Genomic DNA, 8,665 nt, shown 5'->3' on the forward strand with positions numbered 1-8,665 from the left:
CACCATTTTAAATGAGGACAGAGATTACCCTGTTGTTGCCAACTACTGTGGAGTGTGGGTGGCAGGACCTAATGGGACAATCAAAGGTGAATTCCTGATTTTAGGAGTTCCTTGGCTTTCAACTAAGATCTCCCAACCCAGTGAAAGTGTTCTATTTACAAGAAGTTTCCAAGCCTCAGCTTTCAGCCCTCCAGGGAGAGGAATTGGCATACTAAGCATGTCTGTTCTACTGCAAACGTGAGATGGTTCAACTCTTCATTGAGCCAAAACTTGATTTCCAGTGACTTCATGCCTGTGGCCTTACTTCAGCTTTCCAGAGTCACACACTATTCGTGTAATCACTCTTCCTTATGCCAACTTTTTCAGATATCTAAAGGCAGTGTTCATGTTTCCCCTGAGTCTCTTTTAGTTGAGGTTGTAAGGTAGATGAAGCCTTATAACTTAGAGGAAAAAGTAAAAACAAAACAAAAAACAGCCCTTGATAACTGAGAGGAAACAGTAAGGTAGATAGAAAGCAAGGTAAGAAGCATCACAGTGTCTGTTTGGAAAAGAAATGTGATTTGGAGGCGTCCTAGACCACCTTGGGCAATTTCACTAAGATTCCAATAAGAAAGGTTGGAAGGAGAAAGATAAAAGACACCAGGTCATTTCTTTTGTTTTCTTTTCTATTTGAAAATTACAGTTGACATACAATATTATATTAGTTTTAGGTTTACAACCCCATGGTTGACATTTATATCATTTATGAGGTCATCAACTCAATGAATCTGGTACCCACCTGCCACCATATACAGTCAAACATTGTTTCTCAAATGTCTTCTATCTTAAACAATTCGGTTCTCAACCAAGTTGTTCACAGAAAAAATGTCTAGGTTGTCGCACAAAACTTCAGTTTCCACCTGACAACCCTTTCGTCCTGATACCTGTATGATCAGTCACGTGTCTCAGGCAACGAACAGCAAGAATGCGTATTAGTCAGTTTACCAGTAAACCTCACATTTTTTTTCTTTTTTATATATTTTTATTGATTTCAGGGAGGAAGTGAGAGGGAAAGAGAGATAGAAACATCAACGATGAGAGAGAAACATCGATCGGCTGCCTCTTGCCTATCTCCTAGTGGGGATCGAGCCTGCAACCGGGCATGTTCCCTGACCGGGAATCAAACTGTGACCTCCTGGTTCTTAGGGTGATGGTCAACCACGGAGTCACATCGACCAGGCCAAACTTTACATTTTTAGCATCTCAAGAAATTGTGCTGTGAATATTTTTGTGTTGTTTTTTTTGCTTTTGTTGCTGCTTATTACTATTAAATATGTACAGTAAATTATCATGGACCCTAAGAATGTTAGCGATAGCAGTAAAGTAAATAGGAAACTTGTGAGAACAATAATAGAGCTTTAAAAATAAATAATTGCAAAATATGCTAGAGGTGTTTGCATGCCTGATCTGGCTACTGAGTATGGCATGGTGAGATCAATGATTAGCATAATTTTAAAACATAAAGAGTGCTGATGTTGCTAAGGGTGTAGAAGTGCCCATGAAACAACAATCACAGGTAATTTAGAAAGGTTAAAATGGAATCATTTGGGGGTCTGGAACATAGTAATTCAATTTACATTATTTCTAATGGAAAAAAAATGATTTGTTTTTTAACAAATCTCTTCTCGAACAGCCTTCCAGAATGAATTTATTACAATATTATTGACTATATTCCCCATGCTATACAGTACATCTAATGACTATTCTCTAACAACCAATTTTTACTTATAAATCTCTTTACCTTTTCCACCCATCCCACCAATCCTCATTGCTTTTGGTCCTGAGAACTTAGGCTCTCAAACTCTTCATAGCTGGGATTTGGAACAGTAATTTCTGCATCCTGTTATACCTATAACTTGCAATGTAATCTGGGGTAAACATTTCTCCTTTCTGGGCCTCAGTTTTCCAATCTTTACAATAAGGGGTTGGGTTCAATTTTCTAAGGGCCTTACTAGATAAAATATCTTGTGATATGCATCACTATCATTATATACAAGATGCTATTTTTGACTTTTACCTTTCAAACTGCAGACCAAATTTATAAATAATCAGAGATGTAGGAGATTATCTCTACCCTTAACCCCTAAAATGTCCCTAGATTAAAGAGTGGCTTGCAGTGGTTCTTAACCTTCTGGCCCTTTAAATACAGTTCTTCATGTTGTGACCCAACCATAAAATTATTTTCGTTGCTACTTCATAACTGTAATGTTGCTACTGTTATGAATCATAATGTAAATATCTGATACACAGGATGGTCTTAGGTGACCCCTGTGAAAGGGTCGTTAGACCGCCAAAGGGGTCGCAACCCACAGGTTGAGAACCGCTGTCTTAGAGGTACGTTGTATCTAATAATAATACTCATAATAGTAACTAAAACAATAATAATAGCATCTGAAGGTAGCACCCCCATTCTCTCTAATTTATCCATGAAAACACAACCCCTGTGTAGGAGCCACTCTTTAGAGGGTGCATAGAAAGGTGGAAATGTTAGAAAAAGAAGGTGAAACACATTACCTTCCTTCTGTCCTAAATGTGAGGGCCACATCATTTGCAAAACTTTCCATTAAACATGTATCTACTATGTTTCAGGCACAATTCAAGTTCCTTAGACCTAGCAATGAATAAGAAAGACGAAGTTCCTACCTTCATAGCACTAACATTCCAGTGGAAGAAGACTGATAATAGATAATAAAGATAAATAAGATAATCATGACAAGTTTCATCATGATATGTATCATCATGGCAAGTGCTATGAAGAAAATACAATAGATTGAAGTGATAAAGAAAAAGAAACTGGAGTATGTGTAGCTTGTTAGATTCGATGAGATAGGCATCTCTGGAAAAGTGATATTTGGGTTGAGACCTACATGATGAGTATGAACCAACCACGTAAAAATCAGGGTTGGGGAGAATCATAACAGGCAGAGAGAAGAGCAAGTGTAAAGGCACTGAGATAGAAACAAGTTTGGAGTGTTCAAGAAACAGAAAGAGGGCTAGTATAGGGACAGAATGTAATAAGCAAGGAGAAAAGTGGTTTGAGATAGTTCTATTCTCAAAGAGTAAAAATACTAAAAAATAGGCATTTACCAGCATAGAGCATCTTATAATCCTCCAAGTGCTTTCTTAATCATTACTTCAACTTTTGGTAGCAACCTTCCCTGTTATATAAAATTATCCTCACATTACTGACAAGACAAATGAAGCTTGAAAATTACATGCTCTTGTTCACAAAGTCAAGATTTACCAAAACACAGAATTGTTTTGTTTTACTTTGCTTTCTGATCCATTTTTTTTCATTATAGACTGTCACATGCCTCTACTCTGCTGATTGCAATGTTGCATTATTTCCACCCTAAGGCTGGCCAATTAATAGTAAGGTGGGGCAGAGAGGTTAAAGGAATCAGCAAGGCATAAAGCACAGCCATAAATTTTAGTATTGGCTGAGTGGTCTTTTTGTGTATGCTGTGATATCTAACATCTATTGGTCATGGTGGTTTTTAAAACTGCAGGTAGGACACTGGCCACCAAGACAGGTGAAGGAAATTGGCTGGGAAAATGTTATAGATTCAGGGATTATCCAGTGATGCTATGTGGAGAAGGCAGTGTGCTTGGCAGAAAGCCTCTCTCATCAAAAGCATATAATTTCAAATACAGTTAAAGACATAATTCATATTCTTTATGTTAGGTTAGGTGGCTCAGGAGGCGGCACAAGAAATAGAGAGTCCAGTGAATCAGAAAAGAAAGGAAAGGAAAAGGTTTATTTCTGCGTCCCTGGGAAACCCACGTACCCCTAGGACAGGGCACGTGGATTCACACCAACAGGGAGGGGGTGCTTTTTTAATACTGCGATTGGGTGAGGGGCGGGGACATGAGCTGAGGTATTCAGTTGAGGAAGTTTCAGCTGCAGGGGTCAGCCAGGTATTCAGGAATGAGTCAGTATCTGTGTGGGGGTCATTGTGGATTCAGGGAGAAGCCTGTATCTGTGTCTGGCAGGCTGATCTGCCAGACATGCCAGGGGGAGTCCATTATCTCGTGACATGTATCTGATCCTGGGCTCTCTCCAACCTAACATCCCGGCCTTTTGGTGATCAGGGATGGCGACTCGTTCTGACTGCTTCCAGCTGGCTAAGGGCAACAAGGGGGGCATTTAAAGGCCAGGTTAGGCAGAGGCAGGTCGGAGGGCAGCCAAGTATAAGAATGGAGCAGGAGCTGATTCACAGTCACCCATGACATCTCCATGATCCAGGAGCAGATGGACTTGAGGAGGCAGGGGGCTAGGAGAAAAAAGACACAGATGAGAATCAGGGGCCCTATCATGGGTAGGACCCAGGTAGCTAAGGGGCTTTGGAACCAGCCGGAAGGAGAGTTGTCCTGGAAGTGTCCTGGATGTAGTTCTTTACTCAGCTTAGTCAGGGTCTGTACATTTTGCTCCACTACTCCGGACTCGTTGATGTAGTAGCAGCATTCTTCCTGAAGGAATATGCAGGTTCCTCCTTTTTCTGCAGTCAGAAGGTCTGAGGTGCGCTGGTTCTGTAGGGTAGGGCTACTTGGGCTACTGATGTCACTTGCCACTGTAGGGAGGCTAAAAGAGGTGGTAGTAAACTCCAGGGCTAACTGGAGCTTGTCATTAAAGTACTGAGCAGTGACCAGACTGTTCCCGAGGGCCCCCCAGTGAGGCCTACCGAGGCAGTGATACTCACCCCTAACCTGACAGTGAGGAAGGCAGCCCGGCGGGTCCAGGGATGGGATGGAGGGAGCAACCAGGCGAGCTCCGACTCTCCATACAAGGTTAATTGGGGAACTACTGTGACCACGAAGCAAGGCCCGGGGTCAGAGGAGTTCATGCAGTTGCTTAAGGTGCCGTTGCACCAAAAGAAGGTACCTGGGCTGGCCTTGGTGAGACTGGCTGTGGTGTGGTATGACAGTCTCTCCCATAGCAACCCCATAGGTGTTGACATCTTGATTACACCTGTCTGGGTTCCACTGGTCATAAGCAAAACAGACATAGGGTCAGCTAGTATTGGACACTGACTGGATGTAAACAGCCATCTGGATCTTTGTCTGACATCCGAACAGAGGGCAGTCCTGAGATCCTACCTGCCGGGTGACTTGTTTGCCGTTCTGGTAGTAGGTTTCACGGACCTTGATCCTCCACACATAAGCGGGTGGGGGTTGGTGTAGGTTGCTCAGGGCCGGGAGGAGAAGAAGGAGGGGGAGGGCAGCTAAGGCAGACCTTAGTGGGGCCCAACACCTCACATTTATAGAAGTCATGCTGCTCCAGGGTCCTCTTGAGTCTGGAGAGGTGGTGCCAGGACAGGTCGTCAAGCTGGGGTCGCCAAGCAGCTTGGCCGCGGTGGGGGCTGTGAGGATTACAGTGTGAAGTCCCGTCCACCTAGGCTCCAAGGCTTGTGATTAGGTTCTTAAGGAGGACCGAGTCACCATGGTGAAGGGCTGGTTCTTGGGAGTCCTGGTCGGTCGGCTCTGGCTTGGGCAGAAACCTGTTCTCAGAGCAATTGCCTGGGTAAGATATGGAAGATAAGTACCCAGGGGAGGGGGATCAGTAAGGAGACAGTGGTTGAGCAAGAAGGGTCAAAAGGGCTCAAGAAAATGGGGCTCCTTGGTGTATCCCAGACTTCTGGTCGGGGCCATGGGCAGGAGGTCTGGCCAGGAGATGCGAATTCCTAGAGAGAGTTTAGTTAGATGGTTCAATAGGTTGGAATTGGGTGGCTATGATGGGGGTTCAAGCCAGTGGCAGAAATCCAGCAGGATGTAGAGGAAGAGGGATTGATGTTCAAGAGTAGATGGAAAGTTGTGTTGATGGTGGTGGGCATAGGAGTAAGTCCAGGGTTTGTAAATAGAAAGTGACATTAGAGGATTTCCCATCCCAGACAGTAGAATTGATGACTCCCTCATCATTCCATGTCTGTTTCACCTGAAAATATGAAAAACCTGAGCAAAATTGAAGAGTCCCTTGCCAGGTAAGACCCTGTGAGGAATGATGGGTCATCCGGTCCTGGATGGTGTCGCTGAATCTTCTTCGGGGATGGTGGGAGGCACTCAGTGAGCCTGAGAGAGGTAGGTATTGCAGTGAAAGTGGGAGGAAATGTTAGAATGCACTGTTATCCAAGGGAAAATGGAAGGAGCAGTGGAAGCCAGGGACCTGAAGGCTGGAGAAAAGGCGGGGAGAGGGAGGGAGCAGGTCGCACAGCCTGTTTCCAGGCCTCTAGCCGCTTGGATTTTAAAACTGCCGCATTTTTCCTTTGGGAAGGGTGGAGGGGGATGGGACGAGGTCAGAGCAGTTTTCAGTTCAGAGGAGGGGACAGTTGTGGAAGAGATAAGGAGATAAGGCGGAGGAGATAAGGCAATGACTGAGCTAGGCAAAGACTGAGCTAGGCGACTGTGGTCTGGGACATCAGGGCCCCATGACGGGATGCATGGCAGTGGAGGATCAGTGTCCCTGTAAAGGGAGGGGGCCAGGAGTGGAAGGAGCAGGGAAGCTGAAGGGCTCAGAGTGAGCTGCAGAGTGGCCACTAGGATGGTGAGGATGTCTCATCCTAACAGGGGCATGGGGCATGCTATCGTCAAGGAGGCAGGGAAGGGGTCCGGTGGCCAGCGGGCAGGTGGATTTGCCGTCAATACCCATGTCCGAGATCTTGGAAGGATAAAGGGGCCCTAAAAAGGAGGGCAGGACAGAGAAGGCAGCCCCCATGTCAATTGGGAAGGTGACCTGTGGCCTTCAGTGCAGCCCTGAGCTTGGCGAGGATGATGGGGTCATCAAGGCTGGGCATCTTCAGTCCTCTACCCATCCCAGCATGGCCAGTGCATGACCTGGAAAGGCGGCCCCCCTACGCTGAGGGGCAGAAGGCCCACCACTTTTCCAGGGGCAGTCACTCTTCCAGTGACCATTTTGACCGCACGCCAGGCAGGGTTTGGTAGGAGTTCGGGGCCAGGGGCACTGCATTGCCCAGTGGCCTTCATTTCCGCATTTGAAGCATTCTCCGGTGGCATTCCTTTTGTTGCACCCCCAGTGCTCACAGCCCCCTTAGGGCCATGGCAGCTGACGTCAACCTAAGGGCCACAACTAAGGCATGACTGCAGGTTCACCTTCTGTGGAAGGCAGGCCTCCCATTCTGACTGTGCCTGCTCCTCCAGGGCATTAAGAACCTTCAAGGCCATTTTTCACTTGATCTCGGACCTGGGTTTGAGGACTAATAAAGACCTTAAAGGTCGGCTTAGAGATTGTGAGGCATAAATTCAGACTATGCCCTCAGTTCCTGGACGGGACTATGGCAGGGGTAGAATGGGCACAGGAATGGAAAAGGCTGTTTTGGAGCTGATGTTCTTAGGATTTGGGCTCTAGGGGAGAAGGAAGCTTTTGGTTAAGGGGTTCTGAAGAGAGCACAGCTGCAACCTCTCGCAAAGGGAACTGGCCGGCCACCTGTGAACTAAAGTGCTGGCAGTCATGGGGGCGGAGTTTCGGCTGAGTGCACAGAGGAAGGCGGCCAGTTAGACCTTACAGAGGGCACTGCGTGGGGTACAGGTTACTAAGGCAGGCCTGTAAGGGAAGGAGAGAGAGCAGGAGAGGTGGCCTGGGTGGGCTTGGGAGAGGTATTGGCAGTTGAGTTTAAAAGCCACAACCTCCCAGGGGCAGAATGGAGGAGGAAGGACAGAAGGAAAGTAGAGCCTACGGACGGTATGTGTACCGACTGGGAAAACAGGCAGGGGCGGGAGCGGCAGGGGACTTGAGTTTCCGGCTCCCGCAGCGGCTATGGCGTTAGCCATGGTGTGGTGCGCGGCGGAGTGGGCAGACGGACCATGTGCGTGGCTGCAGAACGGGGCACAGTGCACGCAGCGGTGGCGTGCAGGGGCATGGGGTTGTACAAGGTGGTTTGAGTTTCCTGCTGCCGTGGGAGGTCAGTAGGAGGTGGAAGAAGGCGTGGCTGGAGGAGAGTCCAGCAGGGAGGAGAAGGAGAGAGGGTGTTGACGGACAGGTGCACGAGGCCAGTGGGAGAGTGTTGGGAGCCATTAGAGATATTGGCTTAGACAAAGCCATCTTAAGAACTATAAGTTTCTGGTTCCTCCAGAAACTGCTAGTTACCAGAAACCACGTGTGTCCTGCGATTTGGCCAGCAGCTAAAGATAACCATCCTATACCCTGAAGCAACTACCGCCACAACCGGAGCCTGCTACAACCCTGCTGATAAGCTAATAGGCTTCTCCACCCCCCCCCCCCCGTCCCTAAAACAATATATATTCTGCCGCTATAAGAATAAAATTCGAGGCTTGATCAGAATCCTGTCTTGCCTCCATTTCTTCGTATCTCCTATCCTCTCATTCCCTTACAGGAATCGTCACGGTACCCACGTTGCATGGCCCACGGGTCGGAGCATAATTGGCGCCCAATGTGGCCTCTGTACTTCGGTTCCCGTTGGGAACGTTCACTCAAGTGTCCGGCCGGACCTCTTCTTAGGCGCCACTGGGATCGCCCTGTGAGTCAGCCTGTTTTCTTGGTCGCCGCTTGGCCCACCCACCCTGCGAGTCAGACCTGGTGTTAAGGTAAGTGAACACATTGGAATTGTGGATAGGCATCATCCTTCATCATTGCCCTCCCTCATTCTCCTGCCTC

The sequence above is a fragment of the Myotis daubentonii genome, chromosome X (genome assembly GCF_963259705.1).
Source record: "Myotis daubentonii chromosome X, mMyoDau2.1, whole genome shotgun sequence".
NCBI lineage: Eukaryota > Metazoa > Chordata > Mammalia > Chiroptera > Vespertilionidae > Myotis > Myotis daubentonii.